Source organism: Crocodylus siamensis, chromosome 7 (genome assembly GCF_052110815.1).
Source record: "Crocodylus siamensis isolate JL-2025a chromosome 7, ASM5211081v1, whole genome shotgun sequence".
NCBI lineage: Eukaryota > Metazoa > Chordata > Crocodylia > Crocodylidae > Crocodylus > Crocodylus siamensis.
The window spans coordinates 40,678,943-40,697,134 of NC_143401.1; positions in this window are offsets into that span (position 1 = coordinate 40,678,943).

The window sequence follows — 18,192 nt, forward strand, 5'->3', positions numbered from 1 at the left end:
AGTCTGAAAACAAAGAAAGGAGAGAAAAAAAAAGGAAAAGAAAAAAGGAAAGTAAAGCTTTCAGATTGGTGCCTCAGTTTACCACTCTGCAGCAACTCAACAATTAGCACAAGATTAGGGTCATGTACTGCCAGCCTTCTCCACCAGTTTTGTTACCAGATTTGCCCACTACTTTGGGCTGTGCTCATTTATTAGGGCTAGGGTCTCGGTAATGCTATTGATGTGCTGCTTGTGTTACTTGTGTTTTTGTATGGAGCTGTATCTCTCCCCCTGCAAACCCTCACCCCCAGTGGAGATATCTTACAGGACTCAGTTCAGTGGGGCTGGGTTCCTCCAGTCCTCAAATCAGTCATACACACAAGCACGCACAGATTAACGTGACACGCCTGACCTGGCTGGGTTGATCAGCATGGACAGGCTGACACCCTCCTATGCCAAGAATCAGTTCATGAGAGCAATAATAACTACAGTCAGACACAAGCACACAGTTAAACAGAATACCTCTGAATCTGGCTGCGTGTCCAGATGACACCCTCATGGGCCAGCATTCAGTTCATTAGGGCACAGCTGAGCCAAACTGGGTCAATCAGCCTGTACAAGCTGATCCTCTTATGTGTTTCAGACTCAGCACATCCCAATCTTTTAGCCTCTTGATGAGCAGACCCCACACTATTTTTGGGCTACACAGGGATCTTTAGCTTAGGTAAAAGGAGCGATGCTGCAGAGCAAGTGGGAAAAGAGAAGTAAAGAAGGAAAAATATACCCAGTTACCACCAGTTTGACTATAAAAGTTATTTATTGCTAAGTAGATGAAATATACAACAGCACTAGCAGAAATAGACATGTAAAGGAAAAACAAACACAAACAATCACAGTATACCCTGGTTTCCCTAAGTATTTGGGGAAACTTAGCTCAGGCTTAACTAATACAGTTCAAGTTCAGAATTCTGTGCTTAGAGAGAGAGAGAAGAGAAGAGAGAGAGCTGGAATCTCACCAGTCCAAGGCACTCGGGTTGCAGAGCTGACAGGTCAAAGTTCTCAGCACGATCCTTGAAGGGAGATGATCTGCTTCCTTCAGCCTCTCCAGAAGAAAGCGGGCGGTGTCAGCAAACACGCTGCTGCTTCTTTTACAGACTTTTATACCCCCAGTTCAGCTTCTTTGAAGCATTCTCAATAGTGTAAATCAAATTGTCTTTTCTATTGACAAGCGTTATCTGATTGGAACATCTCAGGAAACTGATTGATACTCAGGAAACACATACTTGGGAGCCAGCTTTCATAGATTTCATAGATTTCATAGACATTAGGGCTGGAAGGGACCTCGGGAGATCATCGAGTCCAGCCCCTTGCCCAAAGGGCAGGAAGTCAGCTGGGGTCATAGGATCCCAGCAAGATAAGCATCCAATTTACTCTTGAAGGTGTTCAATGTAGGTGCTTGAACCACCTCCACTGGCAGACTGTTCCAGACCTTGGGGGCTTGGACAGTAAAGAAATTCTTCCTTATGTCCAGCCTGAAATGGTCTTGCAGGAGTTTGTGACCGTTTGACCTCGTCATCCCTTGGGGTGCTCTGGTGAACAAACATTCCCCCAGATCCTGGTGGTCACCCCTGATAAACTTATAGGTGGCCATCAGATCACCCTTGAGCCTGCGCTTTTCCAGGCTAAAGAGTCCCATGGCTCTCAGCCTGTCATCGTAAGATCTGTTTTCCTGACCTCTGATCATGCACATGGCTCTCCTCTGGACTCACTCAAGCTTCTCCACATCCTTTTTGAATTGTGGAGCCCAAAACTGGACGCAGTACCCCAGCTGTGGCCTCACCAAGGCCGAGTACAAGGGGAGAATGATGTCCCGGGATTTGCTCGAGAAGCATCTATGGATGCACGCCAGCATTTTGGTCGCTTTACTAGCCGCAGCATCGCATTGGAGGCTCATGTTCATCTTGTGGTCAATGATGACCCCCAAGTCTCTTTCTTCTGTAGTGCTAACCAACGTAGCACTGCCAAGCCTATAAGGGTGCTGTAGGTTTTTCCTCCCAAGGTGGAGAACCTTGCATTTATCGGTGTTAAACACCATGAGGTTCTCATCTGCCCATTTGCTGAGCTTGTCCAGGTCAGCCTGGATCACCCGCCTATCTTCTGGCGTGGATGCTTTGCCCCAAAGTTTGGTGTCATCGGCGAACTTGGCCAGTCCACTCCTGACTCCAATGTCCACATCGTTAATGAAGATGTTGAACGGTATGGGTCCCAGGACAGAGCCTTGAGGGACCCCACTGGTCACAGGGCACCATGATGAGTGACTGCCATCAATCACAACCCTCTTGGTCCGACCACGAAGCCAATTTCCCAGCCAGCGGATCGTGGTGGAGCCAAGGCCACAACTGGGCAGTTTGGCCAAGAGGTGATCGTGGGATACCAGATCAAAAGTTTTTTTGAAGTCAAGATATATGACATCAATCTCTTCTCCCTTGTCCAGGTGATAGGTCACCTGGTCATAGAAGGAAATGAGATTGGTCAAACAAGACCTACCCGCAACAAACCCGTGCTGGCTGTCCCTTAGAATGTTAGCCTGGGCCAGTCCCTCAAGGATGGCCTCCTTAATAAACTTTTCTAGAATCTTCCCCAGGATAGAAGTCAGGCTAATGGGCCTGTAGTTAGCCGGATCCACTCTCCTCCCTTTCTTGAAGATAGGCACCACATTGGCCTTCTTCCAGTTTTGGGGCACTACACCAGAGCGCCAGGAGTTTTCAAAGATCCGTGCCAGGGGCTGGGCTATGATGCTCGCCAGCTCCTTGAGTACCCTGGGGTGCAGATTGTCAGGGCCAGCTGACTTGAAGCTTGACATTCCTATGGAGAGCAGATATACTTGATGGGACATTGCCTGGTGTCTTCAGAAACAATAGATAGCTTGCAGCATCAGGGTTTTGGATTTTTACTTGCTGTGAACAAGCCTCAGCTTAGCATGACTTTTCCAAATCTTACTATAGCCTTTTAACAGACTTAAGGCAATCATTGGAGTGTTCATAACCTGTTGTGGAGAGGACTTCCACCAGTCGTCTCGGGAAAAGTATGACAACACTTGTGGGCAGGGCTCCAATGGGCTGGACGCTGTGATAAACCCTGTACCATTGTTCAAATGTTGTCCATACCCCAACTCAGTGTTTTGCCTCAGCATTCCCTAACCCGGCAACCGAGTTGTAGCCAATTAAGTTTAAATAGGCCTCCTATAATGGGACTGGGGAATGTAAGGCCTGAGATGCCTATTAAACTTACTTTTGCTTAGAGAGGTGTGTTGGGGGGGTGGGGAGGAGGAAAAGTCCTTTGTAAATCCAGATTAGAACTGGTCTGATAAATGCTGAGTTGGGTGTGTGTGTTGATTGGCATTTGGAGCACAGATTCCCCATCGTGCAGTACTCCCCTGCTTCACTGATCCCAAAATTCACTGCAGTCTGTGCTTCAGGCTTTCTGTTCTCCATCTTTCATGTAAATGAATGGTCATCTGGTTCCATCTCCGATGCAAATGAGACCTAGGGCACTTGTTGCACTTTTGTCACCCTTATCTGGAGGGTTTTAGGTGCGTCTCTCACTGCATCTTGATCAGTTTCTGTTTAGGTAGAGGAGGGGGCAGGAATTCTTTGTGAGTCAGACAGTCTGTGTCCTGTGTCAGGGTTACCCAAGCACAGGGAGCTGAGAGGTAACACCCACTGGGCTCCAATTTTCTGTTAGCATTTAAAATTGATCTGTTTTCCACTCACAATCCTTTGCATAGTGAACTTTTACTCAGATAGACTGCTGTCTTGGAAAGAAGAGAGACTAGGTCTGTGGAAGGCCCCAGTTGTTTCCATTTATATTAATAAGGTAAAGAAAGTAAACTGACATTTGTATTTTTGGCAGCTTATAAATTAATGGACTATTTAGAAAGTGGATTTAATCTGGGTTTGGATTTTGAATTATTACAATATTTAGAGATATTTGTAGAAAGAGTTTAGGTAAACTTCCAGGAGATGGCATTGATTGAATAAATAGTCTTCCAGGGAATAGCGTTGAAAGTTTTCTGAATTAGACTCCCTAAAGGACAGAAAATACTAAATATATTCTCTAATTCAACATCAGCAATGTTTATGCAAATGAGCCCCTCCAAGATATTGTTTTTAAATACATTTCTGCATCTAGACAAAATGCATTTCTGTCCAGTACACACAGTTTTTTAGCTGATGTTAGGATAATATCGTCATTGTTAGTGGTCCCTTGAAGTCAAGGATGACATCCGTCTGGCTTGATGGGTCCTGTTACCTGTCAGCTCTGTGTTCCTGAGGGAGCCTGGGCACCCAGCTTGCTGGACTTACAAAGGACTTTTTCTATTTTCCCCTTCTTCCCTCCTCCCCTCCCCCCCCATCATCTAACCAAAACTAAGCAGAAGAAATGTTTAATAGGCATCTCAGACCGTACATTCCCCAGTCCCAGTGTGGGGGGCCTATTTAAACTTGATTGACTAAAACTCAGTTGCTGGGTTAAGGAATGCTAAGGAAAGAGACCGAGTCAGAGTGGGTATGGGCAACATTTGAACAATGGTTAAGGCAGAGGCGGGCAATTATTTTGGGTGGAGGGCTGCTTGATGAGTTTTGGTGAGCTGTCGAGGGCCGCATGGGTAGCCCCGCCCCTTCAGTTGCCCCACCCCCTGGTTGCCATCTTGGGACTGGAAGTCCTGCCCCCTGACTCCTGATCATTGTCACCAGAAGTCCATCCCCTTACCCCTGGAAGTACTCCTTTTGGAGAGGTGGCCTTGGAACCGAAAGTTACACCCTGTCATATGGTCTGTGTCATAAGACTCACCCACTTAACACCAAACTGCCTCGCTTGCCATATCTGTCCCAGAATCGCTAATTGAAGATCTAAGGTTTGATTTGTTGATTTTCATTATAGAAAATGTCTGCTCACATACGTAGGTTGATCCAAACAGCACAAGTGTCTTTTGGGCATGAGCCTTGATCTTTGAAAATTTCTGTTCATTGAGAAAGGCGTAAAAGCTAGGAAGTGGAACTGGTTTGAATTGCTCTGCAAGCAGTGCATCCCACTGCAGGTCAATAAGCTCAAGTTGCAGGTCACATGGAGTGCTGTTAACAGTAAACGTGTAAGGTGAGGAGACCAAAGACAAGTCTTTTTCTATTATTTGAAAATCTTCAAATTGGACGGAAAATTCAGCATGCAGCTGCACTGGTAATGATGTGTATTTTTTTAGGTTTTGATCAGAAATAGTAATCTGCTGCAATGTAGGAAAATGGCTGAAATCTTTGTTTTCTGTCTGATGAGAGAAAAGGAGTACTTTCATCATAAATGACTTGACACTGGAATACAGTTGATGAGCAAAAAGCCCTTTCCCTTGCAGTCGTGAATTCAGATCATTCATGTAGCCCATGATATCAACGGCAAATGCAAAATCAGAGAGCCAATTTGCATCATTCAGCTGTGGGAAATCCAAATCTTTTCCTTTCATGTTCATGTTTCATAGTTTCTAGGGTCGGAAGGGACCTGAGCAGATCATCTAGTCCGACCCCCTGCCATGGCAGGAAAAATACTGGGGACAAATGACCCCAACGAGATGTTCATCTAACCTCCTCTTAAACATCCCCAGGGTAGGAGCCAGCACCACTTCTCTTGGAAGCTGGTTCCAGACCCTAGCCGCCCTGACTGTGAAGTAGCGCCTCCTGATATCTAGCCTAAACCTACCCTCTGCCAGCTTGTGACTGTTATTCCTGGTCACTCCTGGCGGTGCTTGGGGAAACAGTGACTCCCCCAATGCCTGCTGATCCCCCCTGACTAGTTTATAAAAGGCCACAAGATCCCCCCTCAGCCTTCTCTTTTGGAGGCTGAACAGATTCAGGTCCCGTAGCCTCTCCTCATAGGGCCTGCCCTGTTGTCCCCTGATCATACGAGTGGCCCTCCTCTGGACCCTCTCCATGCTGTCAACATCCCTCTTGAAGTGTGGCACCCAGAACTGGACACAGTACTCCAGCTGCGGCCTGACCAGTGCCGCATAGAGGGGGAGGATCACCTCCTTGGACCTGCTCGAGATGCATCTGTGGGTGCATGCCAAGGTGCGGTTGGCCTTCCTTACTGCCTCTCCACACTGCCGGCCCATGTTCATCTTGGAGTCAATGATGACCCCCAGATCCCTTTCTGCCTCCGTGCTGACAAGAGGGGAGATCCCCAACCTGTAGGTATGGTGCCGGTTGTACCTCCTGAGGTGCATCACCTTGCACTTCTCTGTGTTGAAACCCATCCTATTCTCGTCCACCCACCCTTGTAACCTGTCTAGGTCTGATTGTAGCCAGTTCCATCCTTCCAGTGTGCCCACATCCTCCCACATCTTAGTGTCGTCAGCAAATTTGAACAGGGTGCTTTTTGCCACCTCATCCAAATCACTGATGAAGATGTTGAACAGTGCGGGCCCGAGGACTGAGCCCTGCGGAACCCCACTGCCCACGTCCTTCCAGGTTGAGAAGGACCCAGCCACTACCACCCTCTGGGTGCGGCCCTCCAGCCAGTTGGCGACCCATTTGACTGTGTGGGTGTCTACACCACAGCCCCCCAGTTTCTTAATGAGAACAGGGTGAGAGACAGTGTCAAAAGCCTTCTGGAAGTCCAGGAAGATTATATCCACTGCTACCCTTGCATCTAATGATCTGGTGATCTGATCGTAAAAGGGCACCAGGTTGGTCTGACAGGACCTGCCACTGATGAACCCATGTTGGTTGCCCCTAAGCATGTAGTCCCCTGCTGGCCCCTCCTGGATGTGTGCCAGCATAATTTTCTCAAACAGCTTGCCTAGGATTGAGGTGAGACTAACCGGCCTATAGTTTCCCGGGTCCTCCTTCCTGCCTTTTTTGAAGATGGGGACCACGTTGGCCCTCTTCCAATCCTCCGGTACCTCACCAGAGCACCACGAGTGCTCATAAAGTTGTGCCAGGGGACTTGCCATGACCTCGGCCAGTTCCTTTAGAACTCTAGGGTGGAGATCATCCGGACCGGCTGACTTGAATACGTCCAACCCCTCCAGAAGCTCCCTAACTAAATCCTCGCTAACCCGTGGCCCAGGTGTGCCTCCCCCAGGGCCCGAGGGGGGCCCAGCTGGGAGGTGGCTGTTCTGGTCCCTACTTAGGAAAATGGAGCCAAAGAAATCGTTAAACATGTTAGCTTTGCCGTCTGCTGTGACGACCAAGTTTCCCATGGCGTCCTGCAAGGGACCCATATTACCCAGGACCTTCTTTTTACCCCCTACGTATTTAAAAAAAGACTTCTTATAGCCCCAGTTTCCTTTCATGTTAACTTACCAAGGGGGACCAGCAGGGAATGCGAGGGACCCTGTTTCCCTGAGCACTACCAGGAGTAACTAGGAAGAACGGCTACAAGTTGACTGAGAGTAGATTGAGGCTAGACGTCAGGAACCGCTACTTCACAGTCAAGGCGGCTAGGAGCTAGAACCAACTTCCAAGGGAAGTGGTGCTCACTTCCACCCTGGGGGTCTTCAAAAGGAGGCTAGATAATCACCTGGCCAGGGTTGTTTGACCCAGCATTCTTTCCTGCCCATGGCAGGGGGTCAGACTCGATGACCTGCTCAGGTCCCTTCTGACCCTACCAACTATGAAACCATGAAACTATGAAAAATGAACCAATCTCAGCTCTCAGTTCCCACACTCTTTTCAAAACATTACCCAAACTGAGTCATCTTACATTGGTATGATACAGAACATCTGTGTGCTCAGATTCAGACTCCTCAAGCAGAGTTACAAATTGCCTGTGGTTTACTCCTCTTGCTTGAATGTATTTGACCGCTTTTGTAACCGTGTCCACAACAGTGCTTAGTTTTAGAACGTTTTTACAGAGGGCCTCTTGATGAGTGAGCCTTTTTCACAGTGTAAAAAAATAATTTTCTGTTCTGGATTTGTTTCTTTGACTTAATCTTGAATTCTTTTGAGCAATCCAACATGTTTGTCTGTTAAGTTTGGGCTTCCATCAGCAGTCACACTCACCAATTTTTTCTAGTCCATTCCCAATTTTGACACACATTGATTTACTGCATCCAGTAAATCTTTTCCGGTTGCTGTGTCTTTCATTGACTTCATTGATGCCAATTCTTCTGAAAGCTCAAAATTTTCAGTGATTCCTCAAATGAAGATCAACAACTGGGCTGTGTCTTTGACATCACAACTGTCATCGAGTGCCAATGCAAAGTATGAGAAATCATTTACCTTACTTTTCACTTGCTGGTGCAGGTTCTCAAAGATATCTTCAATACATCTCACAACAGTGAGCCTTGACAAACTAACATTCTCACCTTGCTTTTTCTTGTCTGGGCATAAATTTGCAGCAAACTTGAGTGCACATTTCTTTACAAACTCACCATCAGAGAATGGTTTGCTCCTCTTGGAGATTATATGTGCAACCTCATAACGCATTCTCATAATTCTGTCCTGTGCTGCCAATACTTTTGTGAAAAAACTTTGCTCTTTCTGCATTGCAGCTCCTAACTCCCCTCCTTCCTTTGCTTTTTCTTGGGCTGACAATTTTTCATATTTGGACACATGCTCGGTCTCAAAATGCTGATTCAAACTGTATTCTTTGAATTCTTTGAATACAGCCACACTTTCTTTGCAAGTTAAGCACAGAGCTTTTCCACCTACTTCAGTAAAAAAAATATTTAGTGGTCCATTCCTGGTTGAAAATTTGGCATTCATTATCTACCTTCCTCCTCTTTGATGTGCTCATATCCAAATTATTCTTCTGTGGAGTGTTAAGATTAGGGATGTTATAACAGCTGCCCAGGTGACTGGGGGAACTTGGTAGGTGTGCCAGTAACTGCAGTAGGAGCACTGGGCCTATGTACCTACCCCGCCTGTCCGGTTCTGGCTTCAGCAGGCAGTTGCTAGCTGCAAGCCTGGACTTGCATGTGGGGCAAGGAGCCAGCCAGGGCCAGCCTGGCAGCACCTGGTTTCCAGATACAAGGTCAGGGCCTCATGGCCAGACCCATCCCCTCCCAGCAAGGGTTCCTAGCTGCAAAGTGGGGGCTAGCACCCTACAGTGCAGCAGAAACCAGCCCAGCCTGCCCTTCCCCTCACCTGTGGGGCAGGACCCAACTCAGCCCCTCCTTACCTGCAGGACAGCAGAATGTAGCCCAGCTTCCCTTCCCCGACCAGTACTGGTCACCAGACCCCTCCCACAAGCAAGGACCCATCCTACCCCATCAGGCCCCAGGCATCAAATGCTGGCCAACTCCCCCACCCATCACTGGTGCTAGCATGACTTGGACCTGAACCATCCCATCCCAGGCACAGCAGAAGCCAGCCCAAGCCCAGGTCCCCTCACAAGCATACCACCCTCCAGTGCTGTAGGACCCCTCCTGTCCTGAGCCACAGGGGGCTTAGCCACAGCTTTCCCTCCCTGGTGGGGCTCAGCCAGCCCAGCCCCTATTAAGTGGTGGCTTCCCCAGGTGCTGCTGCACTTTTCCCCTACCTGTGCCAGATGGTCCCAAAAAGCAGGAGGCTCTGCCACCACTTCTGCTGGCCAGTGCTGACCCAGCCGGGCTCAACCCATCCACAGCAGAATGTGGGAAGCTGACTTCAGCTGCATGCTGCCTTTCCTGGCTGGTGCAGACCCGGCTGGGTCTGTCCCATCCAGAGCAGCATGTGGCTGAAGCCTTTTTTTTTTTTTTCTGTTTTTTTGGACCGGTCCTGGAAGCACTGCAATACCAGGTCAATGCATGGAGTGGATGGAGCACACTCCAGTGTCCCACATGCTGCTGGGGATAGGAGGAGTCCAGCCAGGTCTGCACCAGCCAGCAGAAGTGATGGCAGAGCTGTGTGCTGCTTGGGATGGGGTGAGCCCAGCCAGAGCAGCAGGAGCTCAGCTGCACTTTCCCCCTGCCTGTGCTGGTCAGTCCCGAGTGGCACATAGCTCCGCCGCCACTTCTGCTGACCGATGAAGATACAGCCAGGCTCGTCCCGTCCCCAGCAGCATGAGGGAAGCTGACTTCAGCCTCATGCTGCTCCGGATGGGAGGGGCCCAGTCGGGTCTGCACTGGCCAGCAGAAGCGGCAGTGGAGCTGTGCGCCACTCGGGACTGGCCAGTGCAGGTAGGGAGAAAGTGCAGCTGAGCCCCTCCCGCTCCAGCTGGGCTCATTGTGTCCTGAGAGGCACACAGCTCTGTCGCCCCTCTCCTCCCAGGTGCTGACTGGGCCAGAGCTGTGGCCTAGCTGCTATTTCCTTTCCCCAGTTCCAGCCCAGCCCAACCCTGCACGGCCCAAGCGGCACTGCACAGCATGGGGAAAGCCTGCCCAGCAGCCACTTTCCTGGGCTAACCTGCAGGGTAGGACCCTTTCTAGCCCCATGCAGCAAAGCAGAACCTGGCGCCACAGGTTCTGGCCGAGCCCTGCCCCCTGTCCCTCTCAATCTGCAAATGTGGCTTGAGCCAGGAGTGGGGCAAGGCCAGCTGGGTCAGGCTGAGGTCAGGGTTGGTTGCTTCACAACCAGAACCCAAGTAAATAGCCTGAGGTGCTGCAGCTGGCGGCTTGTGCCACCAGCTGCCGTCTGAGACTTTTAGAGAGGCAGCTGCCATTATATGGGTTTTGAAGGAGCTCCGCAAGCCAGAGGGAAGTCTTGGGGGGGCCAAATCCAACCCACAGGCCATTGTTTGCCCACCCTGGGTTAAGGGTTCATCACAGCATCCAGCCCGTTGGAGCCTTGACCACAAATGCTGTCATACTTTTCCTGGGATGTCTGGTGGAAGTCCTCTCCACAAAGTTTATGAACACTCCAAGTAATCCCCTTAAGTCTGTTAAAAGACTACAGTAAAATCTGAAAGTCATGCTAAGATGAGGCTTATTCACAAAAGGTAAAATACAAAACACTGATGCTGACTTCACAGTGCAAGCATAGCTAGGCCATCTCAGAAGTTCCCTTCCAGTATATTCATATAATTTCAAGCTGGTTTCTAGGTGTCTGGTTACTCCTTAAAACTTAATGTTTTTCCTGGTTGTTAATCAGTTTTTTGAGATGTTCCAAACCAGGTAGCTCCTTGTCACTGAAAACGGTAATTTATTTAAATTTAAACTGTATATATTACAGGATTTTCCCTGTCAACTATGGCTTGGGACCTTCTTGATTTACACAATTAAAAGAATAATTTGAAAAGGCTAGACTAAGGGTATAAGAAAGCTGTAAAGCAGCAAACAGTGTGCTTCAACACAGAGAAATCTCCCTGACACCATCCGCTGTTGTTCTCAAGAAGCTGGGAGAAACAGATCGTCTCCCTTCAAGGATCGTGCTGAGAACTTTGCTTGCCAACAAATCACCCAAGTGCCTTGGAACGGTGAGATCCCAGCTCTCTCTCTCTCTCTCTTTTTCTTTTTCTCTCTAGGCATAGGTTTCTGAACCCGAATTTTATTAGTTAAGCTTGAGCTAGGTTTCCCCAAATACTCAATGATACCAGGGTAATATTGTTCATAGATTTCATAGACATTAGGGCTGGAAGGGACCTCGGGAGATCATCGAGTCCAGCCCCCTGCCCAAAGGGCAGGAAGTCAGCTGGGGTCATAGGATCCCAGCAAGATAAGCGTCCAATTTACTCTTGAAGGTGTTCAATGTAGGTGCTTGAACCACCTCCACTGGCAGACTGTTCCAGACCTTGGGGGCTCGGACAGTAAAGAAATTCTTCCTTACGTCCAGCCTGAAACGGTCTTGCAGGAGTTTGTGACCGTTCGACCTCGTCATCCCTTGGGGTGCTCTGGTGAACAAACATTCCCCAAGATCCTGGTGGTCACCCCTGATAAACTTATAGGTGGCCATCAGATCACCCCTGAGCCTACGCTTTTCCAGGCTAAAGAGTCCCATGGCTCTCAGCCTATCATCGTAAGATCTGTTTTCCTGACCTCTGATCATGCACATGGCTCTCCTCTGGACTCTCTCAAGCTTCTCCACATCCTTTTTGAATTGTGGAGCCCAAAACTGGACGCAGTACTCCAGCTGCAGCCTCACCAAGGCCGAGTACAAGGGGAGAATGACGTCCCGGGATTTGCTCGAGAAGCATCTATGGATGCAAGCCAGTGTTTTGGTCGCTTTACTAGCTGCAGCATCGCATTGGAGGCTCATGTTCATCTTGTGGTCAATGATGACCCCCAAGTCTCTTTCTTCTGTAGTGCTATCCAACGTAGCACTGCCGAGCCTATAAGGATGCTACAGGTTTTTCCTCCCAAGGTGGAGAACTTTGCATTTTTCGGTGTTAAACACCATGAGTTTCTCATCTGCCCATTTGCTGAGCTTGTCCAGGTCAGCCTGGATCACCCGCCTATCTTCTGGCGTGGATGCTTTGCCCCAAAGTTTGGTGTCATCGGCGAACTTGGCCAGTCCACTCCTGACTCCAATGTCCACATCATTAATGAAGATGTTGAACAGGATGGGTTCCAGGACAGAGCCTTGAGGGACCCCACTGGTCACAGGGCACCACGATGAGTGACTGCCATCAATTACAACCCTCTGGATCCGACCACGGAGCCAGTTTCCCAGCCAGTGGATCGTGGTGGAGCCAAGGCCACAACTGGGCAGTTTGGCCAAGAGGTGATCGTGGGATACCAGATCAAAGGCTTTTTTGAAGTCAAGATATATGACATCAATCTCTTCGCCCTTATCCAGGTGATAGTTCACCTGGTCATAGAAGGAAATGAGATTGGTTAAACAAGACCTACCCGCAACAAACCCGTGCTGGCTATCCCTTAGAATGTTAGCCTGGGCCAGTCCATCAAGGATGGCCTCCTTAATAAACTTTTCTAAGATCTTCCCCAGCAGCAACTGGAAGTCAGGCTAATGGGCCTGTAGTTAGCCGGATCCACTCTCCTCCCTTTCTTGAAGATCGGCACCACATTGGCCTTCTTCCAGTCTTGGGGCACTACACCAGAGTGCCAGGAGTTTTCAAAGATCCGTGCCAGGGGCTGGGCTATGACGCTCGCCAGCTCCTTGAGTACCCTGGGGTGCAGATTGTCAGGGCCGGATGACTTGAAGGTATCCAGCTTCTCAAGGTGTTCCTTCATGAGGTCAGCATTTATGGAGGGTAGGGGATCCCCATCACCCGGATCTCCCTGTCCCATAGCAGGCATGGGCGTCCCATGGGACTGATGAAAGACTGATGCAAAGTACCTATTTAATAGGTTGGCTTTTTCCTGGGTGTCAGTTGTCACTTGCCCCATCTGGTTTAGCAGGGGTCTAACATTGCCCTTGCTTTTCCTCCGGCTCCCCACATATCTGAAAAAGGACTTTTTGTTGTCCTTGATGCTTGAAGCTAGTTGGAGTTCAGTTGCAGCCTTGGCTTTCCTGGTTTGCTCCCTGCAGGACCGGACCAGCGCAGAATAATCCTCCTTGGAGGTGAATCCCATCCTCCATCCTTTGTAGGCTTTTCTTTTTAGCCACAGGAGGTCCGCTAGGTCCCTGGAGAGCCAGGGGGGCTGCTGTGCCTTCTTGCTGCCTTTCCTCCGTGTTGGAATAGATTTAGCTTGTGCATTGAGGATCATTTCCTTGAGAAGCAACCACTCTTCTTGAACTCCCATCTCCCTGGGGTCATGGTCCCTGAGGGCCTGACCAACAAGCCTATTGAGCTTGTCAAAGTCGGCTTTTCTGAAGTCAAGGACTTCTGCGTTGCTGACTGACTTGCCAGCTTTATGGCGGATGGTGAAGGTGATCAGCTCATGGTCGCTGTCACCCAGCTTCCCATCAATCACTAGGTCATCGATTAGGTCGTCCCCCGTAGCCAGTACCAGGTCGAGCAGCGCTTTGCCTCTCGTTGGCCCATAGACTTCTTGAGTCAGGTAGAGGTCATCCACGCACAAGAGAAAGCTTTGCGACTGTTCGGATTTTGCTGAGTGATCTTCCCAGGAGATATCCGGGTAATTGAAGTCACCCATGACAACCAAGGTCCTGGAGCAAGTGGCCTCAGTCAGTTCCCGGGTGAACTCCTGGTCAAGCTCGGGACTTTGAGTGGGAGGTCTGTAGTAGACTCCCACCGTTGTGTCCCCTGTGCCGTTTTTCCCACGAATTTTTACCCAGAGGGTCTCTAGCTGTCCATGCCGGTCACCAACATCAGCTTGCAGGGACATGTAGCTTTCCTTCACATTGAGAGCTACACCCCCGCCCTTTTTGTCAACACGATCCCTCCTGTACAGGGTATAGCCCTCTATACCTGTGGTCCAGTCATGGGTGGAGTCCCACCAGGTCTCCGTTATCCCAATGACGTCATAATTCTTTGCACTGAGCAGGAGGACAAGCTCCTCCTGCTTGTTACCCAGGCTCCTGGCATTAGTGTACAGGCAGGCAAGTGTGCCCTTAGGGGCTCTTGCCTTGCCCACAGATTGTGCCAGGGCTGGGGCAGGGGTGGGCTCCCTTAAGTGCCTTGGTCTGCTGGCTTTGCAAGGGTCGTTCAGTGGGCCAGCAGTGGCAGTAGTACCCCCATCCCCCAGTGGGCTTAGTTTAAAGCCCGGTGGAGCAGGTCAGCCAGCCTGGCTGAGAAGAGCCTCCTCCCCAGGGGAGAGAGGTGGAGGCCATCTCTTCCCAGCAGCTCGCTGCCTCTCTCGCCAAAGAGCGGGCTGTGCTCATGGAAGCCAAAGCCTTCCCGATGACACCAGCTCCGCAGTCTTTGGTTCACTGCCTGGATCCTCCTCTCCCTCCTCAGCCCATAGCCCGAGACTGGGAGGATTGATGAAAACACCACCTGAGCTCCCAGACCCCTAAGCCCCGCTCCCAACTCCCTGTAGTGCCTCATGACCTGGCTGAGGGTGCTCCGGGCCGTGTCATTGGTGCCCACATGAATAAGGAGCATGGGGTAGTGGTCTGTGGGCTGGAGGAGCTGTGGGATCCTCTCCCCAATGTCTTGGATGCGGGCCCCCGGGAAGCAGCAGACTTCCCGGGCTAAGGGGTCGGGGCGGCAGATTGCCCCCTCAGTGCCCCACAGGATGGAGTCACCCACAACAAACACCTTTTGCTTTGACTTGGGGAGAGCGGGGCCAGTAGCTGTGGTTGAGCCTGGGTTGCCTGCGGGACCTGGCAACTGAGCAGGCTCTGCTGGGGCTGCAAGAGGTGCGAACCTGTTGCTAAGCTCTGGGGAGGGAGGGGCCTTGGTGTGGCGGGCCTTAGGGCCCTTGACCACCTTGGTCCATGCCCCTGATTGGGCAGAGCGGGAGGTCCCAGAGTCCTCCTTAGTCCTGGAGGGAGACGGTGCTCTACCCTGCGGCTCCTGGGGGAAAAGGACCTGGCAGTAGGAATCCTCCAGTTGGCGCGCCAGAGTCCCCAGTAGGGAGCAGACCCTGCAAGGGGAGGTGGCCATGCTCCCAGGCCCCAGAGCCTGAAAAAGGGACAGGCAGCCCCCGCAGCCAAGAGCCAGGGGCTCCGTCTGCATGGAGCCCGGAACCATGGGCTCCGTCTGGGTGGCCGTCTTTGAGGTGCCCAATGGGGGGGGCTGCAGAGCCCGAGGGGACCCTCGGGGTGCGGCGCGTGCCCATCTGTGTCATGGCTCTGGTAGGCTGGGGCTGACTATTCTGGGGGGTCGCAGGCAGGGTCTCGTGCCCTCCCACACCCTCTCCTGTGCGAACTCCGCGCTAACTCGAGCACCTGTTTACGCAGCCTGTTCGCGTGGCTCCGGTCGTGGGGCTCCCTGGGGGGCTGGGCCAAGTAGGGGCCTGGGCGGGGGCTTGACCCGGCCCGGCACCAGGCAGCGGCCTCCTCCCAGGGAGCGAGGAGTTAACCCCTTCCCACCATTAGCCCGCTTACCTCCAGCTGTGCTGGGGGTCAGCAGGGGGCTTGGCGGCTGCTGAGGGGGTGTCTGGGGGGCTTCGGGGGAGCAGGGGCACAGCAGGCTTCACCCGCGCATCTCTCACCACTCCGGAGCCTAACTGAGCCTCAATTGTAATTGTTTTTGTTTGTTTTCCCTTGCATGTCTATTACTACTAGTACCATTGTAAATTTCGTATTCTTAGCAATAAATAACTTTTATAGTCAAACTGGTCGTAACCGGGTATATTTTTCCTTCTCTACTTCCCTTCCCCATGTGCTCTGCAGCTGCGCTTCTTTTACCCAAGCCAAAGATCTCTGTGAAGCCCAGAAATCCTGTGGGGTCTGCTCATCAAGAGGCTAACACTGCTAGGACACTTAGGGCAAAAGATTGGGACGTACTGAGCTTGAGACACATAAGGGGATCAGCTTGTATAGGCTGATTGACCGAGTTTGGTTCAGGCATGCCTTAATGAACTGAATGCTGGCCCATGAGGGTCTCAGCTGGACACACAGCTAGATTCAGAAGTATTCTGTTCACCTGCATGCTTGTGTCTGATTGCATTTTATTGTTACCTTAATGAACTGATTCTTGGCATATGAGGGTGTCAGCCTGTACATGCTGATCAACCCAGCCAGTTCAGGCATGTCACATTAGTGTGTGTGTGTGTGTGTGTGTGTGTGTGTGTGTGTGTGTGACTGATGTGGTGGCTGGAGGAACCCAGCCCCACTGAAACTGAGTCTTGAAAGATAGCTCCATTGGGGTGAGGGCTTGCAGAAGGAAGAGATACAGCTCCATATAGAAACACAAGTAACAAGCAGCACATTGATAGAATTACAAAAACCCTAGAAACATAACCCTAATAAATGAGCACACCCCAGACTGATGGGCAAATCTGATAACAGTCCTCAGGTGACTGAAGAGCCTGATTCTAGATGCACACATTCTTTGGCAATGGGTGCATGTTGTTGCATGGGGGAATGGGATTTGCAGTCCCAGGTTGGTAGTCTTCTTCCTCCACCACTGCTGTTCCACCTCAGTATTGAGTCGTTGGGCTTTGCACACACCACAGTGAACGGTCAGCACCTTGCTCCTCCTAGCCATTGGTGTCGATGCCTCCATGCTCGAGGGCAATCTTGAGTGTGTCTTTGTACCATTTATTGGCTTGTCTCATACCATGATGGCTCACTCTGCACAGGAAGTGCAAGCACAAGAAGTGCAAGGAAGTTCAACGCTTCATATAAGAGACTTAGCTTGTCAGTGAACGTCACTAAGATGAAGGTTCTTCACCAGGCCAGCTGAACATCCCTCATGCTATGTATGTAGATGGGGAAGCTCTGGAGTATGTGGAGCACTTTCTGTATCTCAGCAGCCACTTCTCTTAACAGGCTACCCTCGATGAAGAAATCCAGCACCGGATCAACTGTGCCAGTGTCGCCTTCTTCAAGCTGTGACAATGTGTCTTCAAAAATAGAGACCTTTATAAGTTGACAAAGGTCTTGATTTATAAGGCTGTCATGCTGACCATCCTCCTTTACTGCAGTGAAACCTAGGCTGTCTACCAACACCGAGTTAAAACCTGCAAGAGCTTTCACCAGTGATGCTTGCATTGAATCCTGGGGATCAAACTGGAGGACTTCCAGACCAGTGCGAGTGTCCTCCATGAAGCTGCATCTACCAGCACTGAAGCCTTGCTTTTGAGAAATCAACTCCAATGGATGAGCCACTGTGTCCAGATGTCCAAGAATCATCTCCCTCACCAGATTCTCTTCTCCCAGCTCTCTGTTGGCCAATGCTCAAAGGGCTGCCAAAGGAAATGGTTATGATAATATATTAACAAGGTAGTTATACAAAAGAGTTTTGTGGTAGCAGGTGTAATTGGGAGTTATTTAAAAGGCTGAATTATAACAAGCATCATTAGAGCTAATGTAGCCTTTTTGCTAGAAATTAAGATAAATGTTCTTGAGAGGCAAAATAGGTCTAACTGGGTGAATTTACATTTGTGCTTTACTGTGGGGTTGACTAATTAGCTCCACAGTAAAGTGTCACCGTCTCCACATATGCAGTAAGTTAACCTGTATGGTGGAGTAATTTACTGTGCAGAAATGCATATGTGGATGGTGACCAAGACTGCAGCAGTTTGAGCTGGGGCATAGCAGCCACAGACTTGCAGCAGGCTCAGGGGTCAGCCACATACCTCTGCACTTTGGGCAGTCTCATGACCTAGCCAGCCCCTTTACCATCCAACGCTGCCATCTGAAGCTCAGGGATGACCCCCTGAACCTGCTGCCAGCACAGGGTTGTTCCACCCTGGCTCAAACTGCTGTAGACTCAGGCAGACGTGAAGATGCTACTCCTAGGAGCAGCCACACTGGAGTTTGTGGCACACTA